The sequence below is a fragment of the Somniosus microcephalus genome, chromosome 3, assembly GCF_052327205.1.
Source record: "Somniosus microcephalus isolate GS21.2 chromosome 3, FLI_Smic_1.0, whole genome shotgun sequence".
Taxonomy (NCBI): Eukaryota; Metazoa; Chordata; class Chondrichthyes; order Squaliformes; family Somniosidae; genus Somniosus; species Somniosus microcephalus.
In genome coordinates, this window is record NC_140989.1 from 181,221,314 (window position 1) to 181,247,163 (window position 25,850).

General features: G+C 45.5%; 1 protein-coding gene across 3 annotated transcripts in view; it reads left to right on the top strand.

Moving 5' to 3' along the window:
* The window catches only part of LOC147121610 (1-acyl-sn-glycerol-3-phosphate acyltransferase delta-like), a 342,875-nt gene that overhangs the window by 142,852 nt on the left and 174,173 nt on the right, over nucleotides 1–25,850 (top strand). Inside the window, exon 1 of one of the 3 annotated variants that reach the window (XM_085981989.1) lies at nucleotides 5,954–6,390. The exons of the other annotated variants lie outside the window; for them this stretch is intronic. The gene's annotated coding sequence lies outside the window, so the exon portion shown is untranslated. Of the gene's footprint in view, nucleotides 1–5,953; nucleotides 6,391–25,850 lie in introns of those variants that run through there. 3 annotated transcript variants of the gene reach the window in all.

A 25,850-nucleotide genomic window follows, 5' to 3' on the forward strand; every position in this document is an offset into this window, starting at 1 on the left:
AGCAGATAGAAACATAGAAGATAGGAGCAGGAGTAGGCCATTCGGCCCCTCGAGCCTGCTCCGCCATTCAATGCGATCATGGCTGATCATCCAAGTTCAGTACCCGGTCCCTGCTTTCTCCCCATACCCCTTGATCCCTTTAGCCTTTAGAAATATATCCAACTCCTTCTTGAATATATTTAATTAATTGGCCTCTACTGCCTTCTGTGGTAGAGAATTCCACAGGTTCACCACTCTCTGGGTGAAGAAATTCCTCCTAATTTCTGTCCTAAATGGCCTACCCCTTATCCTTAGACTGTGACCCCTGGTTCTGGACTCCCCGACCATCGGGAATATCCTCCCTGCATCTAGTCTGTCCAGTCCTGCCAGAATTTTATAAGTTTCAATGAGATCCCCTCTCATTCTTCTAAACTCCAGCGAGTATAAGCCCAATCGACCCAATCTCTCCTCATATGTCTGCTATCCCAGGTATCAGCCTGGTGAATCTTCTCTGAACTCCTTCCATGGCAAGAATATCCTTCCTCAGATAAGGCGACCAAAACTGCACACAATACTCAAGGTGTGGTCTCACCAAGGCCCTGTACAACTGCAGCAAGACATCCTTGTTCCTGTACTCAAACCCTCTCGCTACGAAGGCCAACATACCATTTGCCTTCTTAACCGCCTGCTGCACCTGCATGCTTACCTTCAGCGACTGGTGCACAAGGACACCCAGGCCTCGTTGCACTTCCCCTTCTCCCAATATATTGCCATTCAGATAATAATCTGCCTTCCTGTTTTTGACACCAAAGTGGATAACCTCACATTTATCCACGTTATATTGCATCTGCCATGCTTCTGCCCAATCACCCAACCTGTCCAAATCATCCTGTAGTTTCTCGGCATCCTCCTCACAGCACACACGCCCACCCAGCTTTGTGTCGTCTGCAAATTTGGAGATATTACATCTAGTTCCCTTGTCTAGATCATTAATATATATTGTGAATAGTTGGGGTCCAAGGACCAATCCCTGCAGTACCCCACTAGTCACTGCCTGCCACTCGGAAAAAGAGCCGTTTATTCCAACTCTTTGCTTTCTGTCTGCCAACCAGTTCTCTATCCAAGTCAATACCTTGCCCCCAATCCCATGTGCTTTAACTTTATACGCTAATTTCTTATGTGGGACCTTATCGAAAGCCTTCTGAAAGTCCAAATACACCACATCCACTGGTTCTCCCTTATCTATTTTACTAGTTACATCCTCAAAAAATTCCAGTAGATTAGTCAAGCACGATTTACCTTTTGTAAATCCATGTTGACTTTGTCTGATCCTGTCACTGCTTTCCAAGTGCTCTGCTATTGCATCTTTTATAATGGACTCTAGCATTTCCCCCACTACCGATGTCAGGCTTACCGGTCTGTAATTCCTCGTTTTCTCTCTACCTTTTTTGAATAGTGGGGTAACATTAGCTACGCTCCAATCCATGGGTACTGTTCCAGATTCCATCGAATGTTGGAAGATGATCAGCAATGCATCTACTATTTCTAGGGCCACTTCCTTAAGTACCCTAGGATGTAGATTATCAGGCCCTGGGGATTTATCGGCCTTCAATCCCATCAATTTCCCTAACACCATTTCCCTACAAATACTGATTTCTTTCAGTTCCTCCCTTTCATCAGACCCTATGTTCCCCGACATCTCTGGGAGGTTATTTGTGTCCTCATTTGTGAAGACAGAACCAAAATATGTATTTAATTGGTCTGCCATTTCTTTGTTCCCCATTATAAATTCCCCTGATTCTGACTGCAAGGGACCTACGCTTGACTTCACCAATCTTTTTCTCTTCACATATCTATAAAAGCTTTTAGTCAGTTTTTATGTTCCCTGCGAGCTTACTCTCATATTCTATTTTCCCTTTCTTAATGAATCCCTTTGTCCTCCTTTGTTGAATCCTAAACTGCTCCTAATCCTCTGGATTACTGCTTTTTCTGGCCAATTTATATGTCCTCTCCTTGGATCTTATGCTATCACTAATTTCCCTCGTTAGCCACGGTTGAGTCACCTTTTTTGTTTTATTTTTATGCCAAACTGGGATGAACAAATTCTGTAGTTCATCCATGCGGTCTTTGAATGTTTGCCATTGCCTATCCACCGTTAACCCTTTGAGTGACATTCCCCAGTCAATCCTACCCAATTCGTGCCTCAGACCATCGTAGTTTCCTTTATTTAAATTCAGGACCCTAATCTCTGAGTCAACTACTTCATTCGCCATCTTAATGAAGAATTCGATCATATTATGATCGCTCTGACCCAAGGGGCCTCATACAAGATTGCTAATTAATCCTTTTTCATTACATAATACCCAGTCTAAGATGGCCTGATCTCCAGTTGGTTCGACATATTGGTCCAGGAAACCATCCCGTAAACACTCCAGGAATTCCTCCTCCACAGTATTGTTACTAGTTTGGTTAGCCCAATCGATATGTAGATTAAAGTCACCCATGATAATTGCTGTGCCCTTTTTGCACGCTTCTCTAGTTTCCCTTTTAATGCCATCCCCAACCTCCACATTACTGTTTGGAGGTCTATATACCACTCCCACTAACGTTTTCTGCCCCTTGGTATTTCTCAGTTCTACCCATACAGATTCCACATCATCAGAGCTAATATCCTTCCTTACAATTGTGTTAATCCCTTCTTTAACCAGTAATGCTACCCCACCTCCCTTTCCCTTTTGCCTATCTTTCCTGAATATTGAATACCCCTGGATGTTGAGTTCCCAGCCTTCGCCACCCTGGAGCCATGTTTCCGTCAAATCATATTCGTTTACCTCTATTTGCACAGCTAATTCATCCACCTTATTACGAATGCTCCTCGCATTAAGACACAAAGCCTTCAGGCTTGTTTTTTTAACACTCTTAGACATATTAGAATTATTATTTACTGTGGCCATGTTTGATTTAAACCATTGATTTCTCTGACTGCCACTTTTGTTTTTCTCCTTCCTATCTTTTGCTTTTATCCTTGTTTCCCTTTCCTCTGTCCCCCTGCTCAGGTTCCCAACCCCCTGCCATCTTAGTTTAAACCCTCCCCCAGAGCACTAGCAAACACTGCCATAAGTATCACCCCACACACCTAGATGCAATGCAGGAAGACGTTTAAGGACCTTATCGGATTAGGCAGGGTAGGAGAACACAGTATTAGTGCAGCATTCCAAGCATATTTTGGCACAATTATTTCAAATCAAATCAAATCAACTTTTATTGTCATTGTTAGTGCACAAGTGCAGTACAACGAAATGTAGGCTTGCGGCTCCCGAGAGTGTACATTTAGATTAAGACATTTAAACATTCGTCTTAAAATGCTTCCAAACCATACCACAAATACGCATTACACAACAGCGTGCACTTTGCACCCACAGCAGTCACCTGGAAGTGTTCTTTGATTCATATCCTTACATCCATTCAGCCCAAAAGGATCTTCCCATCTAATGTTGTATGGTTATGATGCTGATGTCCCCAGTTGATGTTTTTGGATTTTCACAATCTTCCCTTGGAGAACAGTATGAAGTAGTTGAAGGACTGCGTACCATTCTGGTCGCCATATTATAAAAAGGATATAGAGGCACTGTAGAGGGTGCAAAAAAGGTTTACAAGGATGATACCAGAAATGAGAGGGTATACTTATCAGGAAAGGATGAACAGGCTGGGTCTCTTTTCTCTTGAAAAGAGAAGGCTGAGGGGTGACCTAATAGAGGTCTTTAAAATTATGAAAGGTTTTGATAGACTAGATACAGAGGGAATGTTTCCACTTGTGGGGAAGAGGAAAACTAGAGGCCATCAATATGATAGTCACCAAGAAATCAAATAGGGAATTCAGAAGAAACTTCTTTACCCAGAGAGTGGTGAGAATGTGGAACTTGCTATCACAGGGAGTGGTTGAAGTGAATAGTACAGATAGATGCATTTCAGGGGAGGCAAGATAAACATATGGGGGAGAAGGGAATAGAGGGTTATGCTGATAAGAGTTAGATGAGGAAAGACGGGGGGAGGCTCTAGTGGAGCATAAATGCCGGCATGGACTGGTTGGGTCGAATGGCCTGTTTCTGTACTGTATATCCTATGTAATCCTATGATTTGCAGGCTGATTAACAGTCTGACAGGCCGTGACATGAATGCTCCTTCAATGGCCATAAACCATCTTTATACCAGCCAATAGGGTGGTTAGTTCTATACGGTGGGAGTGTTTTATAACTTGCTGATAGGGGCACCACAGCCGTCCTCAAAGTCCCTGGCTCGAGAGTGGGAAAATGAACTGAGGCTCCTATTCACTATGTCATAACTCTGCCTGGAAATCGAGCATGTGTGGAGTTGTGAGGATACAATTGGGATAGGCCTTAATGACACCCCACCTCCCCCCATGACTAAATAACTTGCCAATGCTCACTGTCTAGGTGTAAACATGAAAAATTGTTATTCAAACAAGCTGCAAAAGCAAAATACTGCGAATGCTGAAAATCTGAAATAAAAACAGAAATGCTGGAAATACTCAGCTGGTCAGGCAGCATCTGTGGAGAGAGAAACAGAGTTAACGTTTCAGGTCGATGACCTTTCATCAGAACTGTAAAACCCAGGTGACCATGGGGTACAACCATGTGGTAGCCGTCAGTTTGTTTGATTTATAAATAGAAATTTCCACTCTTTTAAATTTACTGACATGCACTTTGAGTTTGGACAGGTCGTTTGCTATCTATTAGTGGTGTCTTCTTTCTAGGGAAGTCCTGATGACACTGCACTTCACTCATTGCCATCCTTGTGTAAAAGAGGATACTCAAAACAAGTTTCTGTGACCAGGGGTGGCACACAAGATACTTTAATTATTGACCTAAATTTGGCAATTATGATTTGAAATTGCCGACACTGATTTTAGTTTGGACAGACCTGCCCTCCTCTCCCAAAATCACCAATCAACTCCTTGTACAAAACAAGATACTGTACTCAAAATTAGATTGTGGTCACTATACCTCCTAAAAAAAAATTAGAATGAAAGTGCTTATTTAGCAAACAGTTCTACTAACAGTCAAGTATGCTTTTCTTAGTTGAATATACACACGTGATAGCCCAGGGAATAAAAACATAAGTTAGTGTTTCAGATCTGTCAAATGAATTGAAAAGAATATTCATGTTAGGTAATTGCGCTAACAATTAGTATCACTGGGGTAGGCTTGCCTTGCCACCTGGCTGGTTTTGGACCCCACGATGTGATTGTTCAGTGGGCTTTTCAGCAATGTAAACTGGACAGGAAACATCTGTAATTCTGCGGTGGGAAGACATTGATCATTGAAGGTCTTACCATCTGATGAATTTGCCACATCAGAATCTGATCATAAATCCCAGCCCTCTTGCCGACCTGACCCGCATTCGCTGTGTGATTTAGCCCAAAGGTGGGTGGCACGCCGGAGGTACTAAACTATGGTCGCACTTCTCGCCAACACAGAACGGTGTTCCTATGGGGCGGTGTCCAGCCCTATTTTGGAGCCCCGCTTTTTTTTCTGGCGTCGGTTTGGAGCATGCATGGAAAAGTGGGATCGGGCGAACAGTCGGTGATGCCGGGGAAGGAAGAGGCGGAGGAAAGGCATTTAAAGTTAGTTTGCAACACTTGTCGAGTTTAACCAAAAAGTCAGCAACAGCAGCGTGCTTGATCAGCCCAGTTAACGGTGCGCAGCAAGCAGGCGTGCAACGAGTGAAGGAAGGCGCGAGGGCAGCAGGCAGCGCGTGCACCGACCAACGGACAGCACGTTTCCCGGCGGGCGGGCGGGCGGATGCCTCCTAACAGTTGGAATGCAGCGCCGTCACAATCGAGGCGTGTGGTGGGGTTGGAATGTGCCCGGGCCAATCATGGCGAACCCCGGCACGCTCAATTCAAACTTGGACGCTTGGCCGGGCTGTTTTTTTTCTCTTTTTGCACGTGACGTCGATCAACTTCAATCCCAACTGTGCACGAACACGGGGCGGGCGCCGGCTGGGCGAGCGCGCTTGCGCAGTGCGGAGGAGGAGGCTCGGCCTGCCGCGTTGTTTTCCCGAGCTGGAGGCGGCTGTCCCACTCCAGATGGGCGTGGACGTGCTTTAAAACGCAGCTGTTTTTAGACAGCTAGTTTTGAGTTAAAGTTACACTTGAGCGGCTGTGGGCGAGAGAGACAGACAGACACACACACACACAGGGGAGGTTGTTAACGGTAATAAACCGCTGAAAGTGCGGACCACAATGAGGGGAGAGGAAAAAAACAGTCACTTGACGAAACCTCCTCAAGTTTGAGTTGGAGAATAAGAAGCAGGAAAGGGGAGAGAAGTACTTGGACTCGCCCCTCAGTGGAGAACTAAGGAGAGAGGTTAACTACTGATGGTCTATTGGTAAGCACAGGGAGAGGCTAGTATTTTATCTCATTTTCTGCCTTGAGCAGCAGCGTTGTGGGTTAAAATAAAGACTTAAGAAAGACTTGCATTTCTATAGTGCCTTTCACAACTTTAGGACGTCCCGAAGCACTTTACAGCCAATGAAGCACTTTTTGAAGTGCAGTCACTGTTGTAATGTAGCAAACGCGGCAGCCAGTTTGCACACAGCAAGGTCTCACAAACAGCAATGTGATCACCAGTGGGAGTTGGGGGGCTGCTGATTTTGAAATCCTCCTCAAAATCCATCTGTTTCCCCTTTTGGTTAGGCATCCATTTTTGTCCGATTACGCTTCTGTGAAGTGCCATTGGATGTTTTCCTACATTAAAGGTGCTATATATGCAAGTTGTGGATAGATTCTAGGACTCTTGCCTGTGTGATATTGAATTGATCCTTTGATTCCTGCTAATTTTCACTACAGCTTTCTTTCTCTTTCACTGAGTGAGTTAGTATGGTTATTTCAAATTTATATATCTTGTTTTTAACTGGTGTGCAACAAATTGAATCCTTTAATTTTATTTAAACCATAGAAAAAATACAATAATATTTAATTAAACTCCTTTTTAGAAGGTTTAAAATATTTTTTTCTCCCCTTCCGAGTGAAAGTTTCAGGATCCGAATACATTTTTACTCTTCCCATTTCTCTACCATCCTTACTCTGTGCATATTTCTCATGCATGTGAAACTTTTTCTCTTTTATCCATTGTTCTTCCATTTCTATCTCCCCATCTCCTTGTTTCTTTCTCTCCTTGTCTCTTTTTTGCTCTCTCCTCGTCTGTCTCTCTTTTTCTCTCACCCTTTCTCCTTGTCTCTCACTTTCTGTCTCCCTCGTCTCTTTTTTCCCCTCTTGGGTTATTAATGGTTTCTGAGTTTCACAAGCTTAGAGGTTGCATGAGAGGTATTGGCTTTATTTTTTTGTTTCATGGCCTCCTGCAGGCACCTCAGTTATCATTCTCTAGGGTCATCTCAGTAATTTACCATTTTCATGCAAACATCTCTGCTGTTGTGGGGGATGGATCCACGTCTCCAGTGAAAGAAGTTTGTATGTGATTGCTCCAGTAACAGTAAAAGAGATTATTTTTATTTTGGGTTAGTTGCTGGAAAATTGTGTTTTCTTTATTGCAGGTAAATAAATAAATATGACTTTGAAAGAGCTATCCAATTTCTCCCACTCCCCTGCTTTTTCCCCATAGCCCTGTAATTTTTTCTCCTTCAAGTATATATCTAATTCCCTTTTGAAAGTTACTATTGAATCTGCCCCGACCACCGTTTCAGGCAGTGCATTCCAGATAATCATAACTCATGTAAAAATAAAAAAATTCTCCTGATCTCCCCTCTGGTTCTTTTGGCAATTATCTTTAAATGGTAGAGAGAAAACAGGGAATTATAGACCGGTAAGCCTGACATCGGTAGTGGGGAAAATGCTAGAGTCCATTTTAAAAGATGTAATAGCAGAGCACTTGGAAAACAGTGACAGGATCGGACAAAGTCAACATTGATTTACAAAAGGTAAATCGTGCTTGACCAATCCACTGGAATTTTTTGAGGATGTAACTGGTAGAATAGATAAGGGAGAACCAGTGGATGTGGTGTATTTGGACTTTCAGAAGGCTTTCGATTTCAATTTCAATTTTATTGGTCACATAACTAAATACAAGAAGTATAATCTAGTCAGTGAAATGCTTTTTTTCTTGACAAGCCGAGAGCAGCAAGAACACTTAGCTGCCTGGTACGCACGGAGCGTGCAAGGACGGCAGCCATCTTCATCGGCGCCATCACAAAAAAACACATACCGACATATACACGCATACATACTTTAAATATAAATAAAGCAGACATAAAATAAATAAAAGACATAAAAAGACAGCACATAAAATGAACAAGCAATAATGTAAAAAAAATAATTTCTACAGTAATTACATTGATATTTCTACCCAGGCTTCTAGAATAATCTCTGGTTACAGGGTGGCCGCACTGGGAGAGCATCGTGAGGAACTCACGACTTATAATTAAATAAAATTAATTAATTAATTAATTAATTAAATAAAATAAATAAAGTGCCCCCTCAGTCTTTCTCGATGTTTCCATCTTGGTCTTTCTCGATGTTTCCCCTCTCGATGTTTCCTCTGTCTTTCTCGATGTTTCCTCTCAGTTTTTCTCGATGTTTCCCCTCGGTTTCTTCCACACACCTGATGTGCACATTACCCCTGGCTGTCCAACTTGGTGTCCTGGTAACCGGGTTTCGCTCCAGCTCGCATCCTTCAAACTGTCTCTCCAGCTCTCGACCTTCAAACTGTCTCTCCAGCTCTTGACCTTCAAACTGTCTCTCCAGCTCTCGACCTTCAAACTGTCACTCCAGCTCTCGACCTTCAAACTGTCTCTCCAGCTCTCGACCTTCAAACTGTCTCTCCAGCTCGCATCCTTCAAACTGTCACTCCAGCTCTCGACCTTCAAACTGTCACTCCAGCTCTCGCTCCTTCAAACTGTCTCTCCAGCTCTCGACCTTCAAACTGTCACTCCAGCTCTCGACCTTCAAACTGTCTCTCCAGCTCTCGACCTTCAAACTGTCTCTCCAGCTCTCGACCTTCAAACTGTCTCTCCAGCTCTCGACCTTCAAACTGTCTCTCCAGCTCTCGACCTTCAAACTGTCTCTCCAGCTCTCGACCTTCAAACTGTCTCTCCAGCTCTCGACCTTCAAACTGTCTCTCCAGCTCTCGACCTTCAAACTGTCTCTCCAGCTCTCGACCTTCAAACTGTCTCTCCAGCTCTCGACCTTCAAACTAATAAGGTCCCGCATAAGAGATTAGCATGTAAAGTTAAGGCACATGGGATTGGGGGCAAGGTACTGACTTGGATAGAGAACTGGTTGGCAGACAGGAAGCAAAGAGTTGGAATAAACGGCTCTTTTTCCGAGTGGCAGGCAGTGACTAGTGGGGTACGACAGGGATTGGTCCGCGGACCCCAGCTATTCACAATATATATTAATGATCTAGACAAGGGAACTAGATGTAATATCTCCAAGTTTGCCGATGACACAAAGCTGGGTGGGCGTGTGTGCTGTGAGGAGGATGCCGAGAAACTCCAGTATGATTTGGACAGGTAGGGTAATTGGGCAGATGCATGGCAGATGCAGTATTATGTGGATAAATGTGAGGTTATCCACTTTGGTGGCAAAAACAGCAAGGCAGATTATTATCTGAACGTCAATAGATTGGGAGAAGGGGAAGTGCAACGAGACCTGGGTGTCCTTGTGCACCAGTCGCTGAAGGTAAGCATGCAGGTGCAGCAGGCGGTTAAGAAGGCAAATGGTATGTTGGCCTTTGTAGCGAGAGGGTTTGAGTACAGGAGCAAGGATGCCTTGCTGCAGTTGTACAGGGCCTTGGTGAGACCACACCTCGAGTATTGTGTGCAGTTTTGGTCGCCTTATCTGAGGAAGGATGTTCTTGCCATGGAGGGAGTTCAGCGAAGATTCACCAGACTGATACCTGGGATGGCAGGAATGACGTATGAGGAGAGATTGGGTCGATTGGGCTTATACTCGCTGGAGTTTAGAAGAATGAGAGGGGATCTCGAAACTTATAAAATTCTAACAGGACTGGACAGACTAGATGCTGGAAGGATGTTCCCGATGGCAGGGGAGTCCAGAACCAGGGGTCACAGTCTAAGGATAAGGGGTAAGCCATTTAGGACAGAGATGAGGAGGAATTTCTTCACCCAGAGAATGGTGAACCTGTGGACTTCTCTACCACAGAAGGCAGTTGAGGCCAATTCATTGAATATATTCAAGAGGGAGTTCGATATATTTCTTAAGGCTAAAGGGATCAAAGGATATGGGGAGAAAGCAGGGACAGGGTACTGAATTTGGATGATCAACCATGATCTCATTGAATGGTGGAGCAGGCTCGAGGGGCCGAATGGCCTACTCCTGCTCCTATCTTCTATGTTTCTATCTGTGCCTCTGGTTACCAACCCTTCTGCCAGCAGAAACAGTTTCTCCCTGTTTACTCTTATCAAAACCCTTCATAACTTTGAATGCCTTATAGGTAAGTTTGTTGATTTTCTTGTAAAGTTTGTAATTTTCATTTCTTTACATGATGTCACAAACTTTATTTTGGGTTGTAGGTGCTGAGCTCAGTGGAGAACTTAAGAACCTAAGGCTGAAAGAACTTTGAATAAAATATTGTGTAATTTGATTGGTTTGGTGGTAGAAATTATATTTGGGAGGCTCCATCCATTTCATATAGCTCTGAACTTATGTAAACTACTGTAGCTAAGACAACAACTGTAGCTAAGACAACAACTGTAGCTAAGACAACACTATCAATGATTTGCATTTGTATACTGCTTTCAGTGTCAGAACAATGCCCCAGAGTGTTTTACAGATCAGATAAAAATGAAAATGCACACCACTTGGGTAGAAGAGTAGGTAGAATGCTGAAAGCGTAGCTTATAAGTCTTTAGTAGGCTTTTGGAAGTGGAGAATGAGGGGGTACATAACAAGAAATAGGAGTAAGTCCTTCTGCCTTCCAAGCCTGCTTCGCCATTCAGGAAGATCATAGCTGATCTCCACTTTCTTGCACTATCCCCATATCCCCATATCCCTTGAATCCCTTAGTGTCCAAAAATCTATCAAACTCTGTTTTAAATATACTCAACAACTGAGCATTCACAGCTCTCTGGGGTAGAGAATTCCAAAAATTTGCAGATTTGAGTGAAGAAATTTCTCATCTCGGTTCTGAATGGCTGACCGCTTATTCCGAGACTGTGACCCCTATTTCTAGATTCCCCAGCCAGGGAAAACATCCTCCCAGCATCTACCCAGTCAAGCCCTTTAAGAATTTTATGTTTCAATGAGATCACTTCTCATTCTTCTGAACTCTAGGGAATAGTCTACTCAATCTTTTCTCGTAGGAGAATCCCCTCATCCCAGGAATCAGTCTGGTGAACCTTCGTTGCACTCCCTCTATGGCAAGTATATCCTTCCTTTGGTAAGGAAACCAAAACTGTACACAATACTCCAGGTGTGGTCTCACCAGGGCCCTATAGAATTGTAGTAAGACTTCTTTACTTTTGTACTCCAATCCCTTTGTAATAATTGCTAACATACCATTTGCTTTCCTAATTGCTTGCTGTACCTGCATGTTAACTTTGTGATTTGTGTACAAGGACACACACATCCTTCTGAATACCAACATTTTGTAGTCTCTCAGCATTTAAAAAAAATTCTGCTTTTCTATTTTTCCTACCAACGTAGATAATTTCACACTTCTCCACATTATACTCATCTACCATGTTCTTGCCCATTCACTTAACCTGTCTGTATCCTTTTACAACCTCTTTGCGTCCTCTTTATAGCTTACTTTCCCACCTAACTTTGCATCATCAGCATACTTGGATACATTACTAGATATCTAAGTCAGTGAAATAAGAGTTCTGACGGAAGGTCATCGATCTGAAATGTTAACTCTGTTTCTCTCTCCACAGTTGCTGCCTGGCCTGCTGAGTATTTGCAGCACTTTCTGTTTTTATTTCAGATTTCTTGCTTTTGTCTGTCATTGATGTAGATTGTAAATAGCTAACGCCCAAGCGCTACCCCACTAGTTACAGCCTGCCAACCTGAAAATTACCCGTTTATTCCTACTCTGTTTTCTGTCCATTAACCAAACCTCAATCCGTGCTAGTATATTACCCCCAATCCCATGAGCCCTAATTTTGTGTAATAATCTCTTGTGTGGCACCTTATCAAATGCTTTCTGAAAATCCAAATACACCACATCAACTGGTTTCCCCTTATCTATCCTGCTAGTTACAACCTCAAAAAAACTCAACAGATTTGTCAAACACGACTTCCCTTTCATAAATCAGTGTTGATTCTGTCCAATCATATTATGATTTTCTAAGTGCCCTGTTACAACGCCCCTAACAATAGATTCTAGCATTTTCTCTACTACTGATGTCAAGCTAACTGGTCTATAGTTCCCTGTTTACTCTCTCCTTTCTTGAATAGCAGGGTTACATTTGCTACCTACCAGTTGCGGGAAATGTTCTAGAATCTAGGCAATTCTGGAAGATCAAACTCAATGCATCCACTATCTCTGTAGCCACCTCTTTTAAAACCCTAGGATGTAGGCCATCAGGTCCAGGGGATTTGTCGGCTTTTATACCCATTAATTTCTCCAGTATCATTTCTTTACTAATGCTAATTTCTTGGTCCTCATTCTCGCTAGAACCTTGGTTCCCTATTATTTTCAGAATGGTTTTTGTGTCGTCTTCTGTGAAGACAGAGACAAAGGCTGGAATTTTCCCCTAAAAAAAATGGATGGGTTTGGAGTGTGTGGGCAGTTAAAATGTTAAAAAGTAGATTCCTGACCTGAACCTGCCTCCAACCGCTCATTTCTGGTTTAACGGAGGCAGGATGGGGGGCAGGCAACCAACCTGCTCCCAGAGGGCGGAAAGTCAACTTAAATATTATAATGAAGCTGGAAGCCTTTTTTCCCCCTCCATTTTGAATTTAACTGCATGTGGACGGGTTTCACACAATTTGTGAAACCTGGCAGTTAAACCGAGGTGGGGACTGCTGCATCCAGGAGGTAAGTGGCTTTATACCTGCATCCAGGAGGTAAGTGGCTTTATACCTACCTCCTGGATCCAGGGTCTCTAACTAACCCACCCCCTGAGATCGGAGACCCCACCACGAGGCCTCCAATCACCTACCCAGGCCTCTGATCCCCATCGTGAGGCCTCCCCACCCCACCGATGATGCTGAGGCTGGCCACAATCTCTCTCTTTATCAATTTCTTGGTCCTCCTTTGCTGAGTTCTAAAATCTTCCCAATCCTCAGACTTGCTACTCTTTTTAGGCAACATTATAACGCTGTTGAAAATCCACTGCACTACATCCACTGGTTCCCCCTTATTTTCTCTGCTGGTTATAACCTCTGAAAACTCTAAATAGATATGTCAAACACGATTTCGCTTTCATAAATCTGTGTTGATTCAGGGGGGCCTACCTGCGGCTGGGATGGCGCTAGTTAAAGGGGAGGTGGCGGACAGACTGTTTGAGAAGCTAGATAATTTGGAATGAAAAGAGGAGGTGGAAAGGTAAAGCTGAGTGTCATTTTAAGCTAATGAGATATGGAAATGAAGCTAGTAAAGGTGCATATGACAACCAGGAAGATTTAGATAAGAGATGAAATAAACATGAGGGTACCATAGTATAAGAAGGCTCCAGAAAGAATTACAGGCAAGATAAGTAATAAACAGCAAAGGAAGAATTCAAACTTGCATGGGGTAAAAATAAGCAAAGGGAAGAGGTTCTACACATATGCTAGAAAGGAGAAGTTGGCAGAATTATAAGGGTTAGTGCACATAGATTAGGTGGACATCGTGGGTATAATCTGAAACTGGTGAGGGGTAGAGCGCAAATGCGATTTGATACTTGAAAGGCAAAAACTGTTTAGAAGAGATAGATAAAGGAGACGAGTGGCATTGTATATAAAGTTGCAGGAAAGACAGTCTTATGTTCATTAATAAATAGACATTCTTATTATGAACACAGCTAGCTTTTGCTAGTTACTTTATTGAGCACATGTGGACTAGGTACAGTATCTGTAGAGGCTTTCATCTTGACTGCTGCCTTGTGGGTAGCCTAGTGCCTCATGGGTAATGTAGTCTTAATATACATACAGCTGGGTAGTGTAGTCTTATATATACAGCTCTACGGCTCCTAGTGTCCACTATAGAATGACATGCTATTGATCACTACATCCCCCTCTCTTTGAGGTTTAACAAAATCAATATCAATCAACTTTCAAGAAAACAATAAAGATAATATCAGTAACACTTTTGTTAGTGCTCTATAAACATAAACATTTTCAAAACAGTCAACACATTTTCAAAGCTTTACATTGTACTCAAAGATTAAGTCTATCAGGCTCTTTTACTTCACGTGTGGATCTTCTCAACACAGGTAAGTCTGATGTGTCTTCATGAGATTGTTCTGGCGGTGAATGACAAGATGCAGTTGCGGCATTGTCATCAATCTGCTCTTGTATAGTCTCTTGTGCTTTTAGGAGGGAACAGCGGTTCCTCCTGAGAATCTGTCCTTCCTCAGTTCTAACAGTGTATGACCTTGGTCCTACTTCCTCAAGAACTGTAGCTTTCCTGTTCCATGCATCTGGATCCTCAATCCTGACAACATCATCCCTTGTCAATGGTTTTAGAGTTTTGGATGACTTGTCATAGTATGATTTCTGTTTCAGCTTTAACAGTTGAAGTCTCTGTCTCAGTTCCTCACTTTGCTGTTCTTTTGCACAGCAGGGTAGCGTGGTGCGCAACTTGCGACCCATTAGTAGTTCAGCAGGTGAAGAACCACAGTCTAAAGGTGAGGCTCGGTAGCTCAGCAGGGCGAGATAAGGATCAGACTTGCTTTCTGTCGCTTTCTTCAGTAGCTGCTTGAGAACTTGAACGCCTTTCTCTGCCTTACCATTTGACTGAGCATACAAAGGACTGGATGTGATGTGCTGAAAGTCATAATGTGCTGCAAACTGTTGCCACTCCTTACAGTTGAAGCACGGACCATTGTCGCTAACGGCAATCCTGGGAATTCCATGTCTGGCGAAGATGGATTTCACATGCATTATGACACTGCTTGCTGTGGTGCTTGAGAGCAGCGCCATCTCAGGATAGTTAGAATAGTAATCAATCACTATTAGATAGTCTTTACCATTTAAATGAAAAAGGTCCATACCAACCTTTTGCCATGCTGCTGTTGGTATGTCAGCTACTATCATTGGTTCCTTTGCTTGTTTGTTTTGGTGTTTCTGACATGTCTCACATTTGCCTATCATGTTCTCAATGTCCTTATTTATGCCAGGCCAATAAACAGTGTCTCTTGCTCTCCTTTTGCATTTTTCAATTCCGAGGTGTCCCTCATGAATCCTTTTGAGCATGTCTTGACGTAGAGCCTGTGGAATGACTATTCTGTTCTGTTTTAGTAATAGTCCACTTGCGACACTCAATTCTGACCTTATGTGAAAATATTTTGGACAGGAACCTTTTGGCCAGCCATGATGAATGTTCTCTTACTGTTTGTAATACTGTGGGCTAGATTTTCAGTATAGACAGTTTTGGGGCGCTAACCTTAGCGCCCGCCCGAAGTTAGCGCCCGCCCCAAAGTAGCGCCCCGTTGCCGGAAATTCAGTGGCTTCGCCCTAAGAGAGTGGTGGAGCGCTAAAAGAGGCGTTCCACTCCTACCTTTAGGCGCTAAGCCGGCGGTCCAGAGGGATAGCGCCCAGGCGGGGCGCAGCACGGGTGCGGTCATTTTTGCACTGACAGCAGACCCCGTGGTGCCGACCAGCTCTTAAAGGGGGAAGGGACGAATTGGTCTGCTGCCACGCCCTGCACACTGCAGCCTTGCAAAGAGGCCTCAACACTGCTGCTCAGCCCCAGGGAGTCATGGCAACGCCAGAGAAGGCCCGTCAGCGTGCCCTGCGCTTCTCAGAGGGTGATCTGGACATAATGGTCACAGCTCTGGAGGTGAGGCGCAAGATCTTGTTTCCAGAGAGTGGGAGGAATCCAACCCACCATGACTACACCAAAGCCTGGAAGCAGATCGCCCAGAGGGTGACGTTCACCGGCGAGGCCCCCAGGACCCACAAACAATGCCGTAAGAAATACAACGATCTGACCAGGATTGTGAAGGTGAGTAGCCTTTCCAGTCTCCTCCTCATTCTTGCATGTACACCTGACATGATGGGCAAAGGGACTTGAAAGTCCTATTGGCCAGCCCTCAGCCAGCAGCATTGGGACAGTCATGAGCATCAAATGGCCATTCGGCACTCTACACTTTGGCCAAGCTATTCCACCATGGGAGGCAGTGCACAGTACATCAGGGCTTCACTCTGTCCAAGCTATTCCACCATGGGAGGCAGTGCACACTACATCAGGGCTTCACTCTGTCCAAGCTATTCCACCATGGGAGGCAGTGCACACTACATCAGGGCTTCACTCTGTCCAAGCTATTCCACCATGGGAGGCAGTGCACACTACATCAGGGCTTCACTCTGTCCAAGCTATTCCACCATGGGAAGCAGTGCACACTACATCAGGGCTTCGCTCTGTCCAAGCTATTCCACCATGGGAGGCAGTGCACACTACATCAGGGCTTCGCTCTGTCCAAGCTATTCCACCATGGGAGGCAGTGCACACTACATCAGGGCTTCACTCTGTCCAAGCTATTCCACCATGGGAGGCAGTGCACACTACATCAGGGCTTCACTCTGTCCAAGCTATTCCACCATGGGAGGCAGTGCACACTACATCAGGGCTTCACTCTGTCCAAGCTATTCCACCATGGGAAGCAGTGCACACTACATCAGGGCTTCACTCTGTCCAAGCTATTCCACCATGGGAGGCAGTGCACACTACATCAGGGCTTCACTCTGTCCAAGCTATTCCACCATGGGAGGCAGTGCACACTACATCAGGGCTTCACTCTGTCCAAGCTATTCCACCATGGGAAGCAGTGCACACTACATCAGGGCTTCACTCTGTCCAAGCTATTCCACCATGGGAGGCAGTGCACACTACATCAGGGCTTCACTGCGCACTTAAAGCCCGTCCTTTCTCTTGCAGGCTAAAGTAGCGTTTAATCGCCAGGCCCGTGCCAGGGGTGGCCGCGCCAAGCTGCAGAAGCTCACTCGGCTGGAGGAGCGCATGTGTGTGCTCATGGGAGCCCGTGTGATTGTCCCCACAGCGTGCGGTGTATCCGACCCTCCACTGCCCGGCAATGGTAAGGACCTCGCCTTTTGGCCCTCTCGCGTCGCACTGGCCCATCCGAGCTACCTCCTTTGCCACTGTCCCACCTATGCGCTGAATGCCACCAGTCCTAACTCCCTCGCTGTCGCCGTCTCCTCACTCTGAAGCTACTCTTGTGCATTCCTGCTTTCAGCTGGTGACGACCAGGACCCTGAAGCTGCCAGTGACAGCACCTCCGACCAGGAGGAGGAGGAGGAGCAAGCCGGACCTTCGGGGGAACAGTCACGTCCCGCAGGAGAGGAGGAAATGCTTGACACCTCCTCACTGGACGAGTGCCTGGAGGAACTGTCGCAGGGCAATGCAGCTTCTGGGACCAGTGGCATCCAGCCACCCAGCAGCCGTGCGCGTGGCCCGCGGCCTTCCCCCCAAAGGGGGGAAGGATCAGAGGGGAGTGCTGCTGCTCGGCACACTCGCCGTCACCAACGCGGCAAGGGTCCCCTAGTTCGGCCCCCTCCTCCCCAGCGGGAGAGTCGCGACTCCAGTCCGGACACCTTCACTTCGGAGGAGGTGCGGAAGCTGGATAAGATGGCCGACGACTCGGACCGGCGCCACACGGAGCTCATGAGCGTGGTGGGGCGCATGCCTGAGGCCATCGAGTCGCTGGCGACCAGTGTGCGCGAGTTCGGGGCAGCAACTGCCGCGAGTGGCCGCATGCTGACTGATGCCGTCAAGACCCTGGCGGATGTGATGCGCGCGCACACCAGGACCACAGGGCCACTCACTGCTGCCACACGCGCTGTCTCAGGCAGGCATCGCCAGGGCAGGCGCCGCGCTGGACCATCCCAGCAAGCCGCCCGTCGGCTGATTGCTGCGGATCCTGCAGTGCGGGCCCGGCCGAGTGCCACCGCGCCACAGCACCAGCCAGCGCATCCCAGACGCCAGCTGGCCCACATTGCGCCATCCGTCGCCGCCATTCCCCCTCTGGGGCGTCAACGGCAAGCGGCTGCAGCTGATCGTGGCCAGGCTCAGGTGCGCCACTCAGCAGACGGCCCCTCGAGGCCCAAACGCCGTGTAGGCCGCCCCCCAGCGGCATCTGGCGGAAGGGCATCTGAGCCTCAGGCGCCTTCCCCCAGCCTCGCAGCAGCCACTGGGCAGAGCTTGCGAAGGAGCAGCAGGCAGGGCAGGGGAGGCAAAATGCTGGCCAAGGTCTCGCCCTCGCGGGCCACTCAGTAGAGGGTGTGGGCAGCTTTCCTTTAATATGGCGGTGGCCATCTTTATTTTGCCCATGGTTGTGCTTTTGGAGGGCTTATTTTTTGCGTTAGGCCGACGTTGAGGCCCGGTTTGAATAAAGGTGGAGTGGCTCCTCCCCAGTTTGTGGGAGTGAGTCGTTTGTTGGGCTTTTTGTGGGGCCCGTTTATTGTTTTTGGGGATTCATGTGGGAAGGGCTTTTCACTTTTGTGCAATAAAAAATTATCTTTATTCATGCAGTCTCCATGGTTGTTCTTCTTAGTGTTTGTTGGCTTCGCTGGCTGAGGGCTTGCGGAGCGGCTGCATTCATCTTCCCTCATGGCCCCTGGCCATTCCCTGACAGGGGGCTTAGAAGTACCGTGTAATAAGGTGGCGTCGTGCGGCCCTTGGCCCTGGTCGCTCCCTCCTGGGAACGTACTCCTGCTCCTCCTCCTCCTCCTCATGCTCCTCCTGCTCCTCCTCCTGAGGTGCTGGTCCAACGTCAGGTGGCAGTGCCTGAGTCCTGCGGATAGCCAGGTTGTGTAGCATGCAGCAAACCACCACAAATTGGGAGACCCGGTCCGGCGAATACTGGAGAGCTCCTCCGGAGCGATCAAGGCAGCGGAACCGCTGCTTGAGGACCCCAATAGTTAGCTCGATGATGTTGCGGGTGGTTTGATGGCTCTCGTTGTAGGCCTCTTCAGCAGCGGTCCTGGGCGCGCGGAGCGGGGTCATGAGCCAGGTGCACAAAGGATAGCCTTTGTCCCCGATGAGCCATCCTCTTGGGGAAGGCTGTGCCTGGAACATGTCATGCACAGTACTCTGCCGCAGGATAAAGGCATCGTGGCTGCTGCCTGGGAAGCTGGCATTGACTGCCATGATGCGCTGCTTGTGGTCACATACCAGCTGCACATTCAGAGAATGGTAGCCCTTCCTGTTGCGATACTGCTCGCCATGCTCCAGAGGGGCCCGCAAAGCCACATGCGTACAGTCAATGGCGCCCTGCACCAAGGGGAATTCCCCGAGTCTGGCAAATCCCAATGCGCGCTGATGCTGGCTCTCGGCCATGGGGAAGGAGATGAATTGGCTTCTCCTTCTGAACAGTGCTTCGGTCACGTGGCGGATGCAGCGATGCGCGCCATACTGGGAGATGTTTGCTATGTCCCCAGCAGCGTATTGGAAGGAGCCGGTGGCATAGAAGTTCAATGCCACCGTCACCTTCACTTCCACCGACAGAGACGTCCTGCACCTGAGCTTTGGCCGCAGATCTCGGCGAAGCAGGTGGCAGATCTCTGCAATCACCTCCTTTCGGAATCGGAGCCTTCTAACACATCGCGCGGCACTCATGTTTAGGTAGGAGCGCTGCTGGCGGTATAGCCTGACTGGGTAAGGCCTACGTGGCCGACGCCTGTAGCCCCCTCTGCCTCTAGCCAGGGCTGCCCCTCTCACAATGCGTCTGCGAGCCCTACGGACATGGCGCTGCAGCTGCGCGTTGGCACCCCATGCAGCCCCCATCAAATCCTGGCAAACAGTCTAATTTCCAAATGGCCACTTGCAGCGCTATTGCCTGAGTCCAAAAATACCTGGCTCTTGCTGCTTGAAACCAGTTAGCTATCCTCCTTGTTGTGTCTCCAGAAATGCGTTGCACAAGACTGTTTTCTGAAAAAAGGATGGCCTTTATACTGGAGAGGACGTTCCCTTTAATTAGCGCCCCCCGGGGCCCGCGCTGGTTGTGTTGCGTTCCTTTTTCCAAACGCTCCGGCCGCCCGCCGCACAATGGGGCGGTCCGACTGAAGTTTGCAATCGGGGCGGCCAAAGGGCGTTGCACGAGGATGTGACGTCATTTTCTGCGCGCGCATCCGGGCGGGCGCTAAACTTTGCGCCGGCGCTAACGGGCAACTTAATTTGGGGCGGGGCGCAAACTGCGCTGCGCCCGGGCGCTACACGCATAGCGCCCGGAAATCACTTCTCTTAAGGCGCTAACTGCTGGCGCAAGCTACTGAAAATCTAGCCCTGTATCTTTTACTGTTTCTTCTGCTATTTGCTTTGATTTTGTGTCTGACACGGGCAGCGCAGCAGTGACCATACTCACATGAACATCCACGTCTTCTTCAGTAGAGCTCACATGACTCATTGTGGGTGCTCGGGATAGTGCATCTGCTAACACTATGTATTTGCCTGGTGTGTAGATCAGTTCAAAGTCATATCTTTGCAGCTTCATCATGAGTCGTTGAATCCTTGGAGACATCTCATTCAGGTTTTTTTTTATGATGGCAACCAGAGGGCTGTGGTCTGTCTCAACTGTGAAGGTGGGAAGTCCATATATGTAGCCATGAAACTTTTCTAGTCCAACTACCAAGCCTAGACATTCCTTTTCAATCTGGGCGTATCGACACTCAGTATCAGTCATAGACCTGGAGGCATAGGCAACAGGCTTCCAATCTTCACCCTCTGCTTGTAGCAAGACCGCACCTAGGCCATCTTTTGATGCATCCGTTGACAGTTTGATTCTCTTGGTTGGGTCAAAGAAGGTGAGTACAGGTGTGGTTGTCAGCACTGTTTTGAGGTTTATCCACTCTTGTTCATGTATTTCTGTCCATGCGAACTCATTTGTTTTATGTAGCAGGTCTCGCAGACAGGCTGTCTTGGCTGACAAGTTAGGATTGAACTTTCCAATGAAGTTTATCATCCCCATGATGCGTAGCACTCCTTTTTTGTCAGTGGGTCGGGGCATTTTGAGTATGGCGTTTACTTTTTCCATATCTGGCTCTATTCCTTTACCAGATAGATTATCTCCTAGGAAAGTGACTTCCTGGACGCCAAACTGACACTTGGCTTTGTTGAGCTTCAGTCCATTCCGGCGTATGCTCTGTAGCACTTTAGCCAGTCTCTCATTGTGTTCTTTCAGTGTGGAGCCCCAGATGATGATGTCATCAACATAGACCCGAACTCCTTCCAGACCTTCAATTATGTGTTCCATCGCTCTATGAAAGATTTCAGATGCAGATATTATCCCGAAAGGCATTCTGAGGAAACAATACCTGCCAAATGGTGTGTTGAAGGTACAGTATTTGGTGCTCTCTTCACCCAGTTTTAGTTGCCAAAATCCTTGTGAGGCATCGAGCTTTGTAAAGTATCTGGCACCTGACATTTCACTGGTGATTTCTTCTCGCTTGGGAATCTGGTAGTGTTCACGTTTTATGTTTGCATTTAAGTCCTTTGGATCCATGCATATTCTTAGATCATTGTTCTTTTTCTTTACACATACCATGGAGTTAACCCAGCCTGTTGGCTCTTCGACTTTCCTGATGACTCCTAGTGTAGTCATTCTGTCCAGTTAATTCTTGAGCTGGTCACGCAGGGGTGCTGGAACTCTTCGTGGAGCATGTACCACTGGCTGAGCATCCTGCTTTAGCTGGATCTTGTAAGTGAATGGTAGAACTCCAAATCCTTTGAACACATCCTGGAAATTATTCACTACAGAATCCACTGAGTCATCTGGTCTGCTTATGGCACAGTTTATACGGTAGACTCTTTTGACCAGTTCTAAGTCCTCACAAGCTTTGTCACCCAGTAGTGAATCAAGCCTTTCAGCCACAACAGAAAACATGAGATGATGCACTTTGTCTTTGACTGTCACTTTAAGTCTGCATACACCTAAGCTATCTATTTTCTGTCCATTATAGTCCTTCAGTAGTACTGACTTTTTCTGTATTTTGGGCTTTTCTTTCATATTGTTAATGTCACTCATACTGATTAAGTTTGCTTTTGCCCCAGTGTCTAGTTTCAAGGTAACTAATGCTCCATTTATCTGCAGTGGGATCATCCATTTGTCCTCTTTTACTGCATTAACTTTATGTTCAGCATTGTCCATTTCTGAGGGCTGCACATTTTCTGTATCCTTTTTGATATTGTCACATGACACCATTCCTACAGAAAATGTCTCACTTAAATCAGTGTCCTCAATTACATTAACTCGTTGCCCTTTCTTAGTTTGTACTTTTGAAAAGCATTGTTTGGCAGTGATTCTTTCCATTACACTTTGTGCACATTTTTCCAAACGCTGGGCATTGTCTTAACTGGTGTTTGTAACCACAGCGTTTACAATTAAAAATTTCATCCTCCGATTGCTTTTCATTTCTGTTCTGCCCATGTTTCTTCCCCTTATAGGACACTGCACCGACAGCAGCATTATCACTCATTACAATCGCATCATTATTGATTTCACTGAAAGTCTTCGCGTGCTTTCGAGCTAGCTCGCTGGCTTGGCATATTTTCACTGCATTTTCCAAATTTAGTTCGGTTTCTCTCAACAGACGTTCCCTGACTTTTTTATCATGAATACCAAACACAATCTGGTCACGAATCATGGATGCTTTGAGCTCAGAGAAATTACATGTCTGTGCTTTCAGTTTCAGATCAGTTATAAAGCTATCAAAAGTCTCATTTTGCTGCTGTGTCTGAGAACGGAAGATGTATCTTTCATAGGTCTCATTCTTTTTGGGAGAGCAATGTGCATCAAATTTTTTTAGCACATCTTCTAATTTTTCTCTGTTCTCCTCTGGATTAAATACAAATGTATTCAATACCTCTATCGCCTGTGGGCCTGCAACCGTAAGCAGCAACGCTATCTTCCTTGCGTCTGGCTTTGTACCGAATCCGATGGCTGCAATGTAGAGTTCGAATTGTTGTTTAAAAGTCTGCCAATTGTAGTCGATTTTTCCTATGAGTTTGAAACGCTCTGGTGGCTTCAAATTCTCCATGTCGCTTTTCACAATTTTTTGCAGATCTTCACCATCCTGGTACCATCTTATGTTCATTAATAAATAGACATTCTTATTATGAACACAGCTAGCTTTTGCTAGTTACTTTATTGAGCACATGTGGACTAGGTACAGTATCTGTAGAGGCTTCCATCTTGACTGCTGCCTTGTGGGTAGCCTAGTGCCTCATGGGTAATGTAGTCTTAATATACATACAGCTGGGTAGTGTAGTCTTATACATACAGCTATATACAGCTCTACGGCTCCACCTAGTGTCCACTATAGAATGACATGTTATTGATCATTACAGACAGAACACCAAAAGGGATGGAAGAGGGAGAGGAGGGGGGAGGTGATGGACTTGCTTTGGTATATGGTTAAACGAGCAAAGCAAGGAGAAATTACTGGTGGGAATTTGCTATAGTCAGCTAAACCAAAGAGCTGACATTGAGCAGATATTTTAGAGAAGTAAGAAAATAATCCATCAAAGGTAATGTTTTAATACTGGAGGATTTTAGATATGTAGGTGTAGAATGGTGTTTGGCTAATCCTGTTGATAGTGAGAGGAATTTCTGGACAGTGTATGGGACTTGCATGATTTAACATACATGTATAAGGGAGGGGACTCAAAGTTATATTGCAACAACAATGGGGTGTTATAATAGCAGTTGAGGTTGAGACCAGTGGAGGAATAAGATTTAGGATAGGGGAAAAAATTAAACAAGATAATTGAGAAGGCAAAATAAAAATAGAAAATGCTGGAAAAACACAGCAGTTCAGTTGGTATCTGTGGAGAGAAACCGATGCTGATTGACCTGTGTTTTTCTAGCATTTTCTATTTTTATTTTGGGTTTGCAACCTCTGCTGTCTTAACTTTTTATCATAATTGAGTGGACAGTTGCTGAATGTGTAACTAGGATTTGTAGGGTGACTAGTATGTGAATAAAGCCAACTTGGGTAACAAAACAAATATTTGAGCTTCAAATTGCTAAGGAAATGAAAAGAACTGACAAAAAACAAGTACACGGCAAAGGGAATGAACACCAGAGTATCAGATCATTGGTTACTGAAATAAGAGTCAAGATTAGTGAAGATGTGAACCTAGCCAGAAAGTTTGAACAATTTTTTCAGTTCAATATTTACAACTGGGGAAAAAACTGTGTGCAACAGAGCAGAATGGATGTTCTTAGAGTCAAAAGGAGTGTAACAAAATTAGCATTACTATTGAACTGCAGCTGGATATGTGAATAAGATCCAAGTAATTAAAGCACTGGGCCAAATGGGATACACCCAAGAATTCCAGGATGTGCTAGCAACGCCACTAGCAGAGATATCTAGGGGTTTGTTAGAAAAGGGAATAACGCTGGAGTACTTGAGAATAGCAAATGTAAAGCCCTTATTTAAAGGGAACTGGGGCATCTGGGTAACTAACTAACTATATTCAGACAGCAGTACCAAGTAAAATTCTGGAATCGGTTATCAATGCCAAGGCAGTGGAACACTTGGAAAGAGATGAGTCAGCAGGGTACTTAACACATTTTGACAAATTAACAAGATATGGATAAAGGTGAAAATGTGGACGTAATATACTTATAATTTAGTGAGGCATTTGATAAGGTAGCTTACAGAAAGCCAGTACATAAAATAAACAGACATTGTATTGGTGGGAATGTAGTAAGATGAAATGAAGCTCAGCTGGGTGATGGGAAACAGAGGGTCTGTGTGAAAAGGACATGTTCTGGATGGAAAGGTGTGATGATGGAGTCCTGCAGGGCTCTGTGCCATGACCAGTACTCTTCAATGTTTATAAATGATGGTGGAGAGGGTACCAGTAGCTACACCTCAAAATTTGTAGATTACACTAAAATAGCAGGGATAGTTAATATGGTGGAAGGTGGGTAGAATCTACAGGAGGACCTAGATTGTACAGGAGGTCCTAGATTGTTCAGGAGTGGTGGGGAATGGATGAACAACTGACATGCAGTTTAATGTGGACAAATGTAAAGTTATGCTCTTTGGAATAAGGAACAGGCAAAAGAATTACAGGATTAATGGGAAAATACTGACTAACATAGATCAGGAAAGGAATTTTGGGTCAAATTGCATCAAGCCAATGTCTGGCTGCTGTCAAAAATGTAAATAGGATGTTGGGTTGCAATAAAAGAAGAATGGAGAGCAAATCAAAATAAGTAATCCCACCATTATATTGAGCATTGGTCAGGTCTCGCCTAGAGTATTGTGTGCTGTTTTGGAACTCCCACTACAATGTAGCTGAGCTGGACAAGATACAAACAAGTTAAGATGATTGGAGAATTCAATGTATGGCAATAGACTTAAGGATCTGGGCTTTTCTTATTGGAAGAGGCATGACAGGGCAAATGATTGAGGTATTCAAAATAGTACAGCTCGGGGGTAAATCAGGCAGGGTTATTTGTATTGGAATGATCATGCAGAACCAGGAGACATTAGTTTAAGTTGAGTAGATTTAGATGGATGTATGAAAATGTTACCACGCTGAGAGGGTAGTTGATTAATGAAACAGCTGGATGAGGGAGGTTATAACGAGAAAGGAAAGGACTTGTATTTGTAAGATAATTAACTTGGGTATCTTCAAGTCAAAATTGGGCAAGTATCCACATTATCAGCTGCAACTGTTAGGACAGCAGGAAGTTG